Source organism: Hipposideros armiger, unplaced genomic scaffold, assembly GCF_001890085.2.
Source record: "Hipposideros armiger isolate ML-2016 unplaced genomic scaffold, ASM189008v1 scaffold_434, whole genome shotgun sequence".
NCBI classification, from domain to species: domain Eukaryota; kingdom Metazoa; phylum Chordata; class Mammalia; order Chiroptera; family Hipposideridae; genus Hipposideros; species Hipposideros armiger.
The window spans coordinates 558,569-576,999 of NW_017731784.1; the positions used below are offsets into that span (position 1 = coordinate 558,569).

The following is an 18,431-nucleotide window of genomic DNA, read 5'->3' on the forward strand; positions in this document are numbered from 1 at the left end:
ATACAGAAGGCACCAGCCCCATGGGGCTATTTGACATTTAAATTTAAATGAATTAAAATTCAGTTCCTCAGTCAGACCAGCTACATTTCAAGGGTTCAGTAGCCACCTGGGACTGGTGACTACGGTACTGGACATTTTCATCACCACAGAAAGTTCTATTGGGGGTTTTCAACGATACCAATGCCCGGGTGGCACCCTAGAGCAATTATATCTGAATTGCTTTGAGTGGGGACCCTGCCATGAGTTTTGGCTTTGGTTTTCTGGGGTTTGTTTGTTTGTTTGGTTGGTTGGTTGGTTGGTTGGTTGGTTGGTTGTTTGTTTGGCTTCATTTGGTTTTTAAGCTCCTCAGATTATGCCGTATCAATGAGCAGCTAAGGTTGAGAACCACTGCCCTGGACAAATTCTCCACAACCGAACTCTATTTTTGAATATTCCCCCTTCACTCCTAATCTTTGATCCCCACCTGGAGACTCCCTCAGAGATATGCCCCTCTCCTAAACTCTATGGTATTTGCTTATTGTCTCTGACCCTCACTTGTCACCAAGACACACACACACACACACACACACACCTAGATGTTACTCTTTCCGGTCCGTGGTTTCATGGCCCTGTAGGTTTGTGAGTCCTTGTAGGAGAAGAACCAGGCAGTACCATACCTCCTCCCTCAACCTCCCGAGCACTGGCCTGAGGGCCTGAGCACATCCTACACACAACCGTGTCTCCTGTCTTCTGTTAGATGGCCATCCCCTCGAGGGCAGTACCTGCCTGTCTTTACAGGTCTCACAGCGCCTTACTGATGAAACCCCGCAAGAAAGCGAGCATGAGAAGATTCAGCCACCCTGGGACAGACCGCGCTGTTGGTTGGGAAGCTGGAGAAATATTTAAAACTGACCTTGCTTCTTACAATCTTAGCTACCAGTTGATGCACTAGTTTTGTTTGTTTGTTTGTTTGTTTGTTTGTTTTTAGCTGAGCCATCCTGCCACCTGTTGGCAGCTCAGCAGCTGCTGAGAATCGAAATGCTGTTGCTCAGAGCTCAAACTCTTGAGTGAGCTCCTAATCAACTGAGCCACTCGGCCGGCTCGATGCACTAGTTTTTAGAGAGAAACTACGGAGTGTAAAACGCGGTCCTAGGTACAAAAAAGAGGGAAGCAATTTGGGGCAGGCTCAGGGCCGGTGAGTTTCCACAATGCCGTCTCATTTAATCCTCACGGTGACTTGTAAGGAAAGAAAGAATGACTATTCCTTTCTACAGATGAAGTCACTGAGACCTGATGAATTTAGATAATGTACCCAAGAACCCAGTTAGTCAAGGGTAGATTCAGAATTTAAACCCTAGTTTTTCAGATTAAGAAGCACATGTTTGTTCTACTATCCTTTGTGGCCAATATCTGTCCCAGCAAGGTGGGGTTGGGAGTGTCAATGAAAAGGTAAGACACACATAGAGAACAATCAATGAACTTGAGGGTATTGTTGATAAAGGTTCAATAAAACAAGATTCTACCTTGGCCAGTAGGGCAAGTGAAAAGAGTTAGACCCCCTAATAAAAGCAGCTTTGAACTGGGTCTTAAAAAAATGGCTTCCATAAAAGAAGTGGACAAAGCATTAGAGATAGTTCGGGCACACTATGTGAACAAGGAAAGGCTCAGAGCCTCACATTCAGAGGAACAGAAAAGACAAGTGGATGATGAATGATGACAATAATAGAAGGTTATGGTTATTGAGCGCTGAGCAATGCCAGGCTCTAGTTACATGTTTTCTCCCACTGATCTACACAACAATATAATGGGTCCTATCATTATTCCCATTTGACCTATGAGGAAACTGATGCTCAGAAAGGTTAAGTCTGTGCCCAAAGTCACACAGCAAGTTGTGTGATATAAATCATACCTGTTGATTAAAAAGTCACCTGAGAGGGATGAGGCAGCCACACTCCCTCTAAAGGGATGGGCTTGGACGCAGACTACCTGGGTTTATATACCCAGCCTCTGCACCCTTCACAGTGGCGTGTTCTGGTGCGAGACACTCCCCAGGCCTGCTTTCTCATTTGTGAAATGAGAGTAATTATAGTACCTGCTTCGTGGGGATGTTGTCTGTGTGAAATGACAAAAGGCACATCATGAAGGGCTTAGCCCAGTGTCTGGCAAGTAGTAAGTGCTCAGTAAATTTTAACTGTTATTATTACAAAAAGCATCTGGGTTGATTGATTGCCTAAGGGGAATAGCCAGCACTGGGGGAAATTCTGGTTGATTGGCTGGAATACATGGCCTCAGAGTCTATGGGACTACCCAGTGGAACCCAACAAGCTCTCTGAAAAGAATCAGTCTGATCTAGCTGTGGGTTTGGGCTGTTCCCCCTGAGGGGGACCCAGACCCAAGAACCCTTCCCTTAACTTGCAGGGTTAGGAGGAGTTTGCGAATTTCTTCTGTACAGTTCTTCCCTGAAAGACTCAGGCCAGCCAGTTCTAGCAATGATGCTCCACTGTTAGCTGTCTAATGTGTTAGAGGTCTGTGAGAGAATTCATTTCAGTAAAGGATTCTGCTAAGAAGGAGGCAGGGAAGAAGTGAACGAGGGAGCTTGAGAACCACCAAGAGTAAAACATCCAGCCCCTTTACTGATTTGAGCATCTGAGGTCCAGAAGAGTTAGGTAATCTGCCCCGAGTTCCACAGCCAAGGAGCTCTTAGCCCCACCATGATCAGAATCAGGCCTGCTCCCTCAGTGCAGGGGTCTCTCTGCCACCCGGGGTTGCTGTCAATCCCATCCTCCTGCAGGGGGCACTATTCCCATTGTATTTTACGTGAATGGCACCTCCCTGGGGTCTAGCAAGTCCAGGGCATGGCAATTACAAAGCTCAAAGCTCCAGTTCCATTCAGAAAGATCACGGCCAGGATAAGAATGTCTTTTGTGTGTGCTGTGCCTGAGTGTTTATATCAGAGGTCAACAAGCTTTTGCTGTCAAGGCTGGATAGTTAATATTCCATCTTTACAGGCCATTCAGTCTCTGTCACACCTTCTCAACTCCGTCTTGGTAGCACAAAGCAGCCAGACCATCAGTAAAGGAATTCGTGTGGCTGTGTTCCAATAAAACTTTATTTATGGACACTGGAACTTGAATTTCATTAAACATCCACATATTATAAAATGTTCTTTTTTTATTTTTTTTTCAACAGTTCAAAACTATGAAACTCATTCTTAGCTGAATGACTATACAAAAACAGGCATCAGGTCAAATTTAGCTTGTAGATCATAATTTGCTGACCCCTGGTTCATATGATTAGTTCATACTCTTGTCTCTCTTGAGCTTTGTGCGAGTTATGAAAAGTTGGAAGGACAAGCATAAAACCCACTTCCTACAAACATATATAGACCCGAAATCAGAGAGGTTAATTTTATGTCATATTGTCCAACCTTTAAAACAGCCTGAGAGAAGCCACAAAGTGCCCTAAAGACCCTGGAAGGAGCCCGTTTTATTTTTTTGTTTTTTTTTTTTTTAGAAGGCGACCACTTTATTGCCTGTGTGGACAATGCCCAGAGTGGGTGGGGCAGGAGGGGCTGGGGCCTGTTCCGGAAAATAAAGTTGCCTTCAGCAGATGTGGGCCATGTCGCTGAGGAAGGGTGTCTTCATGCAGCCGGTGCAGAGCTGGTCCATCCACAGCTGTGCCTCATGCTGCAGGGGTGTGCAGCGCGGGTAGAAGGTGAAGTCCACGCGGTAGTTGAGCAGGCAGCTGAGGGAGGCCATGTAGAGGTCGGAGAAGCGCACATGGCGCCAAGAGAAGTAGGTGGGGTTGTGGAAGGTGCTGAAGATGCTCCCAAACTGAGCATTGAACAGGGCCTTGGTAATGCACCTTAGCTCTTGCCGCTCCTGCATCCAGGCAGCCAGCACCTGTCGTGACTCTGCATCCTGGTAAGTCTGCATTCGCTCCAGTAGCCCTGTGAGCGCCTGCTGCCATGTCAGTGAGTGCATGTACTGCTCCGTGTTGACGATGTGGATTTCGCGTTCCAGCTCAGGGATGATGGCACCTGTGCGCCAGCCATGCCGCAGCATGAGTTCCGCCAGGTCACTGTAGAGGTGGTCTCCGAAGTACAGCACACGGGGGCCACGCCATTCTGTCAGACGCAGGAAGTCTAACAGGTTTCCCTGCCGATAGATCTTGCCCTTTTCTAGGCGGGTGATGCGGTCCCACTGGAGCGAGCCCTTCTCATCGAGTTTCCTGAAAGGCTTGCGCGGGTCAGTGAAGAAGCTGGGCTTGTCTGCCTGGACAATGACCACATCGAAGAGTTGGCGCCAGTCGGGACCCACCATATGGCGCATTCCCTGGTCCACAAAACTGAAAGGACTGTTGGTGATGAAGAACAGCTGTTTCCCATGGTCCACCAGGCGGCTCAGGACAGCGAATGTCTCATCCCCTCTCAGGATGTACTTCTCCATGTTCCGCTCGATCCACTGGTACATGAGGCCCTTCACGTGCACGTCTCGAATGGCATCCGTCACATCCTTATAGAGGTGCTCTTGGTCAAACTCCAGGCCATGGCCCAAGAAGTGATCCACCACACAGGAGAGCAGTGCCATCTCTAGCAGTGAGAAGATGTCCATGAACTGCTTGATGGAGGGACCCTTGCCATAGAAGCCACTCATCTGGTACAGTGGGATGTGCTGGGTGCCCCCATATAGGTCGATCACCTCCTCATCTGGCACAGGCTGCAGGCCCCTGTAGGCCGTCCCCAGTTGCACGTAATGGAAGGCATCAATCTTCATCAGAAGGCTCTTCTGAATGTCGTAGTGGAGGCCACGGATGGCAAAGCTGGGGTTGTAGTCATACTTCCGAATACCCTCTGGGTACTTGTAGTGCTCAATCAGGATGTCACGGGCAGCACTGAAGATCTCTGGATGCAGCGAGTCTGCATACTGGGCCAGCGTGTAGTCGTAGTCAAAGCCATAAGACCTCAACATCATGCAGGCTGATCTCGTTGTTGGCATAGATGGCTGCTGGGTTCAAAAGACTGCAGACCTCGGGGGGAAGGAGATCGTGCACCAGTCTCCGCATATCCTGGTAACGAGCCCACAGGTGAGCGCTGAGCTCCGCGCCACTGGCGGGCAATGGGGCGGACACAGAGTGCAGAGCGCCAGGGCAGTGGGCGCCAGGACGGGGTGCGGGGGGGCCAGGGCAGGAGGGCGAGGACGAGGCGGCTCGTGGCCCGCCGTGGCCTCGGCATGGCAGCCAGCGCCGAGCGGCCACCCGCAGCCCCGCGCCCACCATGCCCGCTGCTCGCCGCCCGTGCAGCCCTCGGCCCATCCGCCGCCCTCCGACTCCCGTTTTAAAATAACCTTCTCCTTGAGGCTGCCTAGAACCCGAGCCAATCTTGCAAGTTAACATCACCAGTGTCCTTTCCAGGATTTGCTCCACAAGCATACATCTCTGTGATGCACCTTCAGCAAATTGGAACCAGCCTGAGCTCCAGAACACACGAGCAAAAGTCACATGACTGTCCATTCCAGATGTGCAGTTCTCATCTCTACATATAAAATTGATCACCCACACACTCCCATAAGCACCAAACCAGAAAGATCAGAGTTCAATTTTAAGTTGACAGCTTAGCCCTAGGTATTAGAAGAACAAAAGAAACCTAAGTCCCTACGGGAGCTGGATTCAGAATGGAGAGCAATGAGTGGGAAGGAAAATTTGAGGATTTCCAGACAGGAGAGATGCACAAGACAGATAGGAGTAAGGGTTGGGGGGTACTGGGACAAGTGAGAAAGCCAGTTGGCAAGAAGGTGTGGGTGGAGAATTGGGGTCTCCCAGAGTCAACAAAGAGCCCAGACTTGATGTAAGAGGCCTTGTGAGTTTTTTGAGGAGAGAAGTGAGATGAAGAAAGCAGGGAAATGCATTTTATCAGCCAGTATTGTATAAGATGGTAGAGAAAGAGGCAGAAATGTCCAAAGATTCAGGAGATTGTTTGAGTATTCCAGGGATGAGCTAAAGGGAACCTGACCCACAGAGGTGGCGAGAGTCAAGGCAGAAGGCCAAGTCCAAATGCTCTTCCAAAGGAAGGGTGGGGAGGCCCAAGATTCACTAGACCTGGAGGATGGAGCTGTGTCCACAGGGACTCCATCAGATCTGGCCTGGGTGAGTGGACTGAAACAGGATGTTGGTAGGAGCAGACTATTTCTTCCTCTTATGAATAAACAATATGTCTACACTGACTATAATTAGCATAAATGTAGCAAGTCTATATCAAAACCCCCAGCACTCAAGCTCAGTACAAGCCCTTTTCTTCTTTCTTTTTTAAATTAATATTTTTCCTTTGGTTTTTTAGAGCCGTTTTAGGCTCACAGCAAAACTGAGTGGAAAGTACAGAGAGTTCCCACACACACCCCTGTCCCCACACACGGACACCCCCCTCCACTAGCAATAGCCCCACCCAAGTGATACACGTGGTCACCATCAATGAATCTGCATTGACACATCATTAGCCCCCACAGTCCAGTCCATAGTTTACGTTAGGGCTCACTCTTGGTGTTGTACGTTTTATGGGCTTTGACAAGCATACAATAATATGTATCCCCCATTTATAGTGTCAGACAGTATCATTTCTCTGTCCTAAAAACCCTCTGTACTCTTCCTGTTCCTCCCCCCATCCCCTCAACTCCCTGGCAACTACTGAGCTTGTCACTGTCATCATAGTTTTGCCTCTTCCAGGATGTCATATAACCCTTCTTTTTTTGAAAAATAAATTATTTTATTTTTAAGTAATACATGCAGAGGTGGAACGAGAGAGAGAGAGAGAGAGAGAGAGAGAGAGAGAGAGAGAGAGAGAAATGAAGGGAGTAAGGGAAGGAAGGAGGGAGGGAGGGAAAAAGGAACGGAAGTCTCCCTCCCTTTCCAACAGCCACTCATCCTGTCCCTCACTACCAGTTTTTACCAATTCACACATATGCAATTGTTCAAGCAGGGTGTGTGTGCATTTGTGTTGTGTGTGTGTGTGTGTGTGTAACTTTTGAGGGAAGGTGTTGAAGATGAGGTGCTAGCAAGACAATTAGGTAAAGAGAGCAAGCAGTAAACATCTGCAACAATGGAAAGGGAATTCCAGTGACAGGCCAGACCCAAATATGTAGATTCAGGTGCCTCTGCCCTGGTGACAGCTGAGAATGGATGAGCTCTGGGGCGAGCAGGAAGTGTGAAGATTGGAGATCCAGGCCTTGAGGAGCTCCTTCATTACAATTATTCCTTAGAACCTTCTAGGAGTGAGGCCCTGTGGGGAGCACCTGCCTAGGGAAAGGTGCAGACAAAACCAAGGTGTGATCAGAGGCTCAGGGAAGTGGAAATACTATAGCCTCATGGAATGAAGCCAAGGGAAGAGTCAGCACAAAAGGGGATGTCATGCATTTGCCACCAGATCTTAAGAGAAGTGAGACAAACCCAAAACTAGGGAATCGGGCAAAAATGAGCCTACCTGAGAGTAATTTCTGCTGGCGCCTGGGGAACAAAGCCAGATATTGAATTAACAGGGAATGCAGAGTGAAGAAATAGAGGCTAAGAAAGAAACATGTTTACGACAGGTCTGAAAGCTCTGGAGTCTGACGTATTTCAGAATACAGACCTTTCTGGATTTTGGAAAGGTGATACAGCGCACAAACTATATCCAACTAGATATAACACACCCAGCAGAGCCTGGAATAAGACCCCATAATCTAGCACATTAATACTTCTGCAGTGAATCATACAAACATTCACACCAAGCATGATAGATAAAGAGCATAAAGTTTCAGCTCCAGCTTAAGAAAATCTTTTTTGGTTTCCAGAGCTTTTGGTGTTTCAGAGCAGATAAAGGACAGATAAGGGGCCTGAGCTGAATTACTTTTCAGCTTTTAGGTCCAGCAGCCCAGGCTTACTTTTATACCTGGAATAAAGTCTTACATTGCCACAAATAGCGAAAATCCCTCAAGGGGTTTCACACATACATTCTTTTTTTAAACTGGACTCTAAGTGGCTTGAAAACAGAATTTAAGTCTGATTATCTCTGGGTCCTCAGCGTAGGGCATAGAACCCGGCATGTGGTACATACCCAGTTATTAAGCTGCATGAATTCTCACTACTTCTAATAATTCCTCTGCATGGGCCTGATCACTGTCCCACCTTGGCTCTTTCTGTAGCCCAACCTCCAGCCCTTGTCAGCCCAACCTCCAGAATTGCTCCTCTATTGATATGCAGCTGGCACATCCTATTTCTCTTCTTAAATCCAAACTCAATAGCCATCTGTTTGTTCTGGTATTCCAGCACTAATTGCCATTCCTGATTTTGTTTGATATGTTTGACCTGGTATTTTGGAACTAACTCTTAATTGTGTTTTTATTTAATATGGATAGCACATATGAAGCAAGAGCATACGGAGTGCTATATAAATGCAAATTTTATTGTATTTCACTCCAGACCTCAGAGACTTGCCAAACTTGGTTCTGTTCTGAAAAAGTTTCTCCCTCAAGGGCTTAGGGGAGTTTCATCTCTCTCCCTAACACAGCTTCCTCAAAGGTGGACAAATGAGGAGACAAACACCCATCACATATAAGCCAGCATCTCACCAACTGGTCTACCAACACTATGGGCTTCAGGTTGTACTGAGATTTGTATGAGGTTAACAAATCTCGGGCCGGCCGAGTGGCTCAGTTGGTTAAGAGTTGGCTTAAGAGCACAAGTTCTGAGCAACAGGGCTGCCGATTCGATTCCCACATGGGCCAGTGACGCTGCACCCGAGCTGAGCTGTCACTGAGCTGCCAACAGGTGGCAAAATGGCTCAGCTGGTGTAATAACAAGATTGCCTGTTCAATGGAGGACTACACCCACCCACAACTAAGACTGAACTCGGCACCTTGAGCTGGGCTGCCGCCCAGATGGCTCAGTGAATAAAGTGTGCGCTCTTAACAACAAGGCTGCTGGTTCGATTCCCGCATGGAATGGTGGCTACACCCATCTACAACTAAGATTGAATACAGCACCTTGAGCTTAGAGGCCACGGGCTGCCAACAGGCAGCCAGATGGCGACTGGCACCCTCCACAATGAAAATTGAAGAACAACTTGGCTGGTCCCCTTCCCCAATTCCCCAGTAAAAATCTTAAAAAAAAAAAAATCACACTAGGTTATGACATTTTTTTTATCCCGCTTCTGTGAACTGATTGAGTGTTTTGCATTAAGAAGCACCATCCTAACTGGGTCACTATGACATTATTTCAAGTTTAAGTTTGCAATGTGAGAAGCACTATTTTAATTTTCTAGTTTTTTTGTTTTGGGGTGTTTTTTTTTTAAGATTTTTATTGGGGAATTGGGGGGATGGGAACAGCGCTGAGAAATTGGGGGAAGGGGAACAGACAAGTTGCTGTCGTTTTGTTCTTCAGTCTAGTTGTGGAGGACGTTGCTTCACTGGCCCAGTTGGCACCATCATTGCGCTCTTCCCTGGTGAGGCAGATCAGTCGCCGGCTTCTGGACGGCCGCTCACACTGGCTGCTGGCTACACACGGTAGCCCATGGCAATCCACTGCCACAGGGACTGCAGCCCACGCCGTCGCTGGTGACTCATAGNACACACGGTAGCCCATGGCAATCCACTGCCACAGGGACTGCAGCCCACGCCGTCGCTGGTGACTCATAGGCAGCCCAGCTCCAGGTTGAGCTGTTGTTCAGCATCTTAGCTGTGGAGGGCAGTGTCACTGGCCCTCATATGTAGGATCTGAACCGGGGCCCTCTGGCGTCCCAAGCCAGTTCTTAACCATCGCACCACTCGGCGGTCCCTTAATTTTCTAGTTTTTGAAGAATAGATTCATTGTTATACAAATGTGCCATTAACCAAGTAGATAATTTGTACAACTTATAAGGCTCCACTGAAATTTTTCAAGATAAGCTATTGTACATCCAGGAAGTGTCTAAAGTTCTTTTTCTAATGAGATTTCAGATCCTGTAAGAACTGAGTGAGGCAACAATTGACATAGCAAAGGCATAACTCTTACAACTTATGAATCATCCTGTTCAGGGGTCATGAGTCACCACCCTTGGTCCCTATGCTCTAAGCAGCCAAGCTGGTCCCCAAGCCACATAAGAGTTTAGTGCTTCCACTGTCCAGGGTCTGAATTTTGAACTTCTCACCCTGACCCATTCCTCAGGCCACATTCCATGCTGCTCTCGTGATTTCTGGCTTTTTACATTATTGCTCATTTTTCCATTTCTGGTTTCTCCCCCTCCTTAGACTTGGCCCGCAGATTATCCTCTTAGCTATGACCCTGGCTCTCTCTCAGCTTATGACTGAATGAATGAATGAATGAATGAATGAATGAATGAATTTTCCATTCTTTCTTAGTCACTGATTCCATCCCATTGTGTTCTTGAAACAGTCCAATAGGTTATACATGTCTGCAATGTGAACAGCATATTTGGTTTTCATCCATCTGGACAGAAAAATGCTTGCCATTTCAGAAATCTTTATATATTTAATAGTTTATTGAATAACATTCTTTATAACCCAAAGTGGTCTTGGAAAATTACTAAACCTTCTCCATTTGTGGGGCATGGCCAGGCCAATGAAATGCTGCTAATATTATTATGAAGTCTCCATTGATATTATGTCTGAAGAGAATTGCCGTATTAAGAAAGATATTCTAGGGCCGGCCGAGTGGCTCAGTTGGTTAAGAGCTCGCTCAAGAGTTTGAGCAATAGTGGTTCGATGCCTGGCCTGAGCTGAGCTGCTGCTGAGCTGCCAACAGGTGGCAGGATGACTCAGCTTAAAAAAAGAAAAAATAAATAAACAAGAAAGGTATTCTACTATTCCACATGATATCTTGCATGCATCACCATGAAGTTGAAATGCCTTTACTATCACTGGCCTTTAGAAAACCAGATGTAGACCACAGCTATAAAGGTTGTAGGAATTACAGAGGAACAGAAATTCCATCTTTGTTCACACTGGAGTAGAGGTAGCACCAATGCTAAGTATGGCCAAGAAAAGATGGTGGGGAGGCAGAGGGTGAGGGCCAAAGTATTACCGAAAGTAGAAACCAAGTCAAGGATCAAGATTCAAGTAATTAAGGTGAAAACCTGAGCCAGATTCTATGATGAGACACCAAGACCTAGTAAGGGTTCTAGGTGCTAAAAAGCCACGACCAGAAGTAACCAATAACAGAAAAGCAAGCTCTGGCATCCTGGAAACCTTTGAAGATGACTGGGAAGTAAGTCGGCAGAGGCACATCAAGGTCAGGAATCCAAGAAGTCATGAGAACTCTATTGAGAGAGATGGTAGTTAAGGGCCTTGGGAAAGAGTCGGATAGAACCTATGTTCATATTAGTATACTACATAAGTGATCCTGGGCAAGCTACTAATCAATCTGAGCCTCCATTTTCTCATCTGAAGGAAAAGAATACTAATAGTAGCATGTATCCACATAGGGTTGTGAGGATGAAATGAGACGAAGCATTTAGGGTGCTTAGCCAAGTACTTGGCACCTAGAAGCTCCTAAATAAATGGTAGTCAATATGACACCAGTCATCAAGGGGGTGAAGTAATAACAAGATATGAAAATAATTACCATCAGACTTCTTTTTATGTTTCATGACAGAGCAGGAATCAGTTCCTAAGCCTGATCGGTCCTGAGCCTAAAAGACTAAACAGGACCCTAACTGCTCCTGGGTGGATGAGGGCGGTAGGGGGGTGCCTTGCAACTACAGGGAGGGGAATCCTAATGCCTGTCTGAACCTAGGTGTGAGAAGAACAGCTCAGTATCCAAGAAAGACTGTCTGGAAGATAAGCAGGCAGCTCATTCCAAAAACTATGGTCTGAGGGCAAACCCTGCCTGCTGCCTATTTGTTGTTCCAATGAACATAATGGTCCATTTGACTTTTGTCTGTGGCTGCTTTTGTGACTCAACAGTAGAATTGATAGTTGCAGAAACTGTGTGGCCTAAAAGGCCAAAAGTCTGTACCATCTGGTCCTTTACGGAAAGACTCTGCCAATCCTTGCTCTAGACTCATTTTCTTCCAACTGTGTTCTCTTGATTTTTACCCTGTTGTTTGTTTTGTGAGCTACCTCAAGTCCATTTTGGAAGAAAGCAGGTTATAAACAATCTAACATTAAAGAGAGGCCACCAGAAGGGAACGGGGATAGGAGGAGGGCGAAGAGAGTAAAGGGGGCCAGACACAAGGTGACCGGAGGAGACTAGATTTCAGGCAGTGAGCACACAATAGAGTATACAGATGTCATATTATAAACTTATACACCTGGAATGTATACAGGTTTATTAATCAATGTCGCCTCAATAAAGTTAATACAAATTTTAAAATAAAAAGAGGCCAATGGGCCGTCTGATTCGCTCGCTGTGGCTCACAACACCACCCAAACATACATGAGTACACGCACACACATATGTATATATACACGCACACACACACACACACACACACACACACACACACACGAGACCGTCTGCAGGAAACTGAAACAACCCTCCCTGGTGTTCCTATAGATATGCAACCCCAATGCATGGAGTTACAGTCAGGGCAAAAGGCACCATCGCATTTCCCCATACTGGATTTCAGTCCTGGGCCTGGAGGATTCCTTTCTCCGAGGCCTCATTAAAGTTGTTCTTCTCCTTCAGAGCTTTACAAAGTTCCCCCAAATACCCAGTTTTCAGCAGGTCCCACTAGAAGCTAAAAGAAGAAATATTGCACAAGGAGAAGAAGAAAGGGCTGCCACTGGAGGCCAAGGAGGCTGGGCGAGCTGGAAGCCACTTGCAATCCTTCCCGCTCAGCATCAGGCTTGACATGGAAATTGGATCATGATGATGATAATTATGAAAAATAAAATCCTTAACTTTTGTTCATAATTAAACCCACATGCAGATGATAATTACTGTCACAAGTTTAATGCCCAGACTTGTTTTTCATCCAACAAAGTGAAAAATCAGTCAGGCTATAACTTAGTAATGCTCTTAAATCTGACTTAATAAGGAGCAAAACATCTGATTTTTCAAGGTATTTGGTGTTTGGTTCTCTCTAGCTGGAAGTGGTTTTATTTTTCTCTCCACACAGGATATTTCTTGGGAGACTTTCATCAAAAACAACCACTTTAAGGACGTGTGTTTATTTTGTATAAGATTTACATGTTTTCCAAGATCAAGTTTTAATTAACAAAGCATTGTATGGTCTTATCTAGCAAAGTCCTGAAAATGCAAGCTGGTCATTAAAGTAAAATGTAAACTAGCATATCATTGAAATTGCACGATCTTTTTAGTCTCTCACACTGCCTAACGTCAATGCAAAAGACTGCGTTTAGGAAGAAAATTTATGGCTCGGGTTAAAACAAACATTAGACCCCTGAGAAATTTACTGAAATGTACTGAGAAAGAAACTTTAGGGACTTTTTTTCTGAAAATTGTTCAAGCCTTAAGCAACTACAATTATCCTTTTAATCTTACAATAAATACTTTCTTTACAATTAAGAAAAACATCCTTTGTGCCTCTTCTTCTCCGCCCCTCCCCGCCCCCAATTACCTAAAGAAAAAAAAAATCAGTGTTTTACTTCTCCTAGTGACATCATAAGAAAAACGATGAAGGTATCTATCTTGTGAAAGAAAAGCACATCAGCATCAAACGTCAAATTGAATTGACAGAACCGGAAAGATGTAGTGCTTTGTTGTTTCTTTGGAACATAAGAGAATTTGAATCACTTACATTCTTGGCCGTTTTTCCACCCACACAGGGAAACCAGGAGGAATGCGGAATCAAAGAGAGCAGCATTCCTCTTTGCCACAAAGTACTCACACTTGGCAAATGGTAAAGATGTGGGTCATCATTTTTCAATGATTGCCAAGCAGCGAGGAACTCAGGCTGAGTGCAAATAACAGTCTCTGTGATCCCTTTGCCTTCCCTTCCAATGCTACTTCGGTGGCGTGGACAACAGAGCTTGTTGCAGGACCAAAAAATCCAAATTTCTGTGTCCCTTGGGGATTCATTACTCAGCAGCAACCGCTTTGACATCCTAAAGTAGGACAAGAGCTGTTTGCTAGGGCAGGACTTTGATGTCCCTTTAAATGGTTTCTGCATCTAGTCCAATAGAATGGGTGTGGAAGTGTATTTATTGCAACCACAAGGATGTGCGAATTTATTTATAGTATAAACGGTCCTTTCCGCAAGTCCTAGCTGTCAGCAACTCCTTATTTTCCTAGAGTGCTTAGGAGCCAAGAATGTTTTGTTTCTTAAGCTTCGTACCTGGAGAGCTAAAATAACAATCTTGTTAATGAGAAGACAATGGGGCTAACTGCTGTTTTTGCAGTGTTTCCACAGGCCATACCTTTTAATTGCAGAGTGCTGTTAATTTAACAGACGGTAATGAGTACATTGTTCTTCTCCCCCCCCCACACACACACACACACACAGCCCCTTAAGCGAGTCAGAAACTCCGTTTGTTTTGTGTACAGAGCAGGGAAGACTCATGAAAAAGCGTTTGGAAGGAAGAGTTTATTTTGACCGGTAAGGTATATCTTGATAGTTTGTATTCAGATGCAAGAGGAAAAAGAGATCAAGTGGATTAGCCTCAATCATCTGGGAGATGACATTTCTCACCGTGTTTGAAGTATTTTATGAATTAGAGAATGGGACTGATTTGGAAGCCTAAATTAATTTAATCTGTTTGCCTTTGTTTGATGCCGCAGCTGCAGCGACACACCCTGTTTCTTTGAAAACCTCCCGCTCTGAGGGTCTGCGCTTGGAAGACTCTGCACAGCAAAGTGGTGGTGGCTTCCTTGGGTGGGTGAGTCCGTTTTCCAGCTCCCTGGTGGAAGGCTGGCATCCGCGGTTAGGGTTTTGTCTCAGACTTCAAGCTGGATGCTCTCACACTTGCCCACCATGCTTTTCATTAAAGGAGAACTTGCCTGCTGAAGCCAACATGAAGGAAAGAAAGGAAATTATTATTCCAACCTTTCCCTCCTAGCACGTTTTCATTAAGGAAAAAAAAAAAAAACCCCTTCAGGGTGAACATGAAAGAGGCAGAAAGGTTCCCATCGGTCATGGCCCATTAACAGTGACTGACACCCAGTTTGCCACACATTCGTCACTTCCCTTAGTGCCTCCAGTTGTGTTTAGAACTGGGATTTCTTTGGTGTTAGAGATGGGCCGAAATGTTCAAGAACTGGATAATAACCGTGCACATATGTCCTGTAGTCTTCCTAACTCCTCCTCAGAAGGTAAGGACTATACATTTCCTAGCAGCACAGAGAAAGTATCTTTAGAATAACACTGTCTGAATGTTCACAGGTCAATTTTCCAAAAACTCTCCATTACTTAAGAGGACAGTAGGTTAATCTCAAATATCAATCAATCACCAAAATCAGGTTGGCTTTTCACAGGCTGATACACCAATGAGCACGAGACTACTTCAAAGTCGAGGGAAAGAAAAGTGAATTTTACCTCTCCTGGTGCTTTATCCAGGATATCAGATAACATAATTCAACCCCCCCTGACTGATCTGGAAGGAAAATAGGCCGGCTGATTTTAGAAAAGGAAGTACTTGTAGAAATCTAGAAGAGGCAAGAAGTGTCCAGGGACAGTCACATCAGCGTCCAAGGGCACTTGCTGAATTTTCTCACTAGTAACTCGTTTATCAGGCATTTGCCTTGTAATACAAGCCAAGCTGGACCTGTGCTCTGCGATCGGCTACAGGGCTGACTGCCTGGTTGCTTCATTCCCACCAAGAACAGCTGTTACAGAGTCACAGCTCTGTCCCTTCCAACGAGTCCAGGGGTCGGCAAACTGCGGCTCGCAAGCCACATGAGGCTCTTTGGGTATGTTCCATCTCAAAAGTTTGCCGACCCCTGGAAAAGCCAATCCTGTCCCTCACAACAATTTAAAAATTATTCAACAGCCATAAATATGTTTTTACATAATCACCATTATGTGAATAATACCCTTTAAAAATGTTATAAATGAAACTATTGGGTTCTCGGAAAAGTTATGACGCATTTTTGCAACGAAAAACGTAGAAAAATACGTCGTGACTTTTCTGACAACCCAATATGTTAGTTTTATTTTCATTTTTCATTTTACTTCAGGGCCCGTGGCTCGCGAGCTGCGGTTTGCTGACCTCTGGCGGCTCTTCTGTCTCAAAAGTTTGCCGACCCCTGAACTAGTCCCACAATAAACCCATGACTTTAAGTAGTTAAAGGTGGAAGCTTTTCTCCGGAGTCACTCAGCTCCTCCTGAGAAGTGCTCTCTGTGAATAACAAACACACCCTGTGAGCAGACTCCTCTTAAAATTTTCTCTCTACATCATGAAATAGCTTAACATTGGCTTTTTGTTTTTAAATCACTGCTTACATCTTTGAAAAGAAATGATTGTTTCCTAAAATCAACGCAGACGTGTTGCATTTATTTTCACAGACCCGTCCTTTCCACTCCTTCTCTGCTCAGACCTAATGGCAAAGAACTTGAAGACAAAAATATGCGGGTGAACTTTTCTCCATGACACAAGTGGTTCAGACAGATCCACTGGCACACACACCGCCACCAATCACGTTTTCGATGGTGAGGGTAGCAGAATATGTCACCCCAAAATATGAGTACAGGAATTCAGAACATGCCGCCACCAAATAAGCTGCTTTGGTATCTGGCTTCCTTTGAGGTGTAGGTACTTGAAAAACAGCAAATACAGGGACAGGCTTTCTCTGAACTCCCCTCATCTACCTAAAGACCGATTGTCATAGATCCCCTCCCCAGGAGCCTCATCAACCAGGGAAGATGATAATCACAGGAAAAGAGAGGAGACAAACTGTCACAAGTGATCACACCTCCCATCTAATGTTCTAAGGACCCTCATCTTTCCATAAAATCATTTACTCTCCCCTAAAAGGCCTATGTCCCCCTCTTCCCCTTTCCCTGTTGGGATGGTATTTAGTCCGGAGTTCTAATAAGCCACCTCTTGGAGTTACCCGTCTTTCTCTGGGTCTCTCCCATGTATATAGGAGGTCTACATGTCAATATACTTCTGGGTTGTTTTTTTTCTCCTGTTAATCTGTCTCTTGTTACAGACGTCTCAGCCAAGAACTCAGAAGGATAGAGGTAAAATTATTTTTCCTCCTCTACAATGGGCAGTTTTATAATTTTGTATTTCCAATATCAAATATTTCTATGCAGTGAGAGGGAAAGAGTAAAAACAAGAGTGGCAGAAAGAAGGAAAGATGACCTGGCACACTCAGGGTCCAGGATGCTAAAAGTAACCAGAAAGCTGGTGCAGAGGATGTTCCTGCCAGCCTCCCTACGGTTTCCTGCCCTGCACCCATTCCCTCCATCTCTCTTCTCCTCCTCTTCCATGGGACTATTAGAGCAGATTTTCACTTCAAATGGCAGCCATGGCAAGTCACCAAACAAAGTGAATGTACGCAGTGGGCTCAATCTTAACATGTGGCAATGCCACCCGTGGGCCCTGCCCCGGTGCCTTTGCACAGCCACTGGCCTATCCACCATAGGCTTCAGATGCAGTTGCAGTGCATTCAAAAGCAATTAGTTTTAAAAGAGATTCCCTACAGCTTGCAGACCTGTTTGCCAAGCTTTAGGTCTGGGGCTGCTTCCTCCATGTGGAATGCCTGCTCCTGGGTTCCTCCCCCTTCTAGCAGAAGGGTGCACAGCTTTGGTTAAATGGCTCTTTGCTGGCTATCCATTCACTTCAATTCCCAAGAACTATTTATTCACCATGTTTCCGCAATGAGGAAATTCCTGACATGAATGTATGTAAAGTGTTTTGGATTCAGGTTTGGAAAGCTGTTCCTGCCACATGGAGCTGGAAAGAATCAAGGCCCCTGACTTTTTGCACAAGTGCCTTAAGCCTAGAAAGTTTGAAAACAATTATAAATCTCCTTCAGCCAGTTGGTCCCCTAGGAGATGGCAAAACAATCCCAAAAATCTGTGGAAAAGACCCGGAGAGGTTAATGATCTTCCCAAGGGAGCCCAGCAGGAATGCCAGGCTCTTGTCTAGTTTCTTGCTCCAAGTTTCATTTAAATCACACAATCTCTCTAAGCCTCTGTTCCCTCTTCCATAAAATGGGAATGACAATTCCTACATGACAGTTATTGTGAAGACACAAGTGAAAGGATTATGTAAAGCATTTGAAACCAAACTTGGCATTGTCAATGCTGTGCTGTAATTACTGTTTCCTTCTTATTACACCCATCAAACTTCATCATCTTCTTCACTCTGAGAATTCATTTTTGAGGTTATATCTTCTTGTCTTTTTTGTAAGAAAGTTATTTGCAAAAAACTGAAGGATGGGGCTGGCTGAGTGGTGCGTTGGTTAGGAGTTGGCTTGGGACATCAGCTCTGAGCAGCAGGGCCCCGGTTCAGATCCCACATGAGGGCCAGTGACGCTGCGCCCTCTACAGCTAAGATGGTGAACAACAGCTCGACCTG

At 45.4% G+C, this 18,431-nt stretch overlaps 1 pseudogene; it reads right to left on the reverse strand.

Moving 5' to 3' along the window:
• Positions 1-3,581: 3,581 nt before the first annotated feature.
• LOC109394743 (5'-nucleotidase domain-containing protein 2 pseudogene) lies at positions 3,582-5,256 on the reverse strand (annotated as a pseudogene).
• Positions 5,257-18,431: the final 13,175 nt, after the last annotated feature.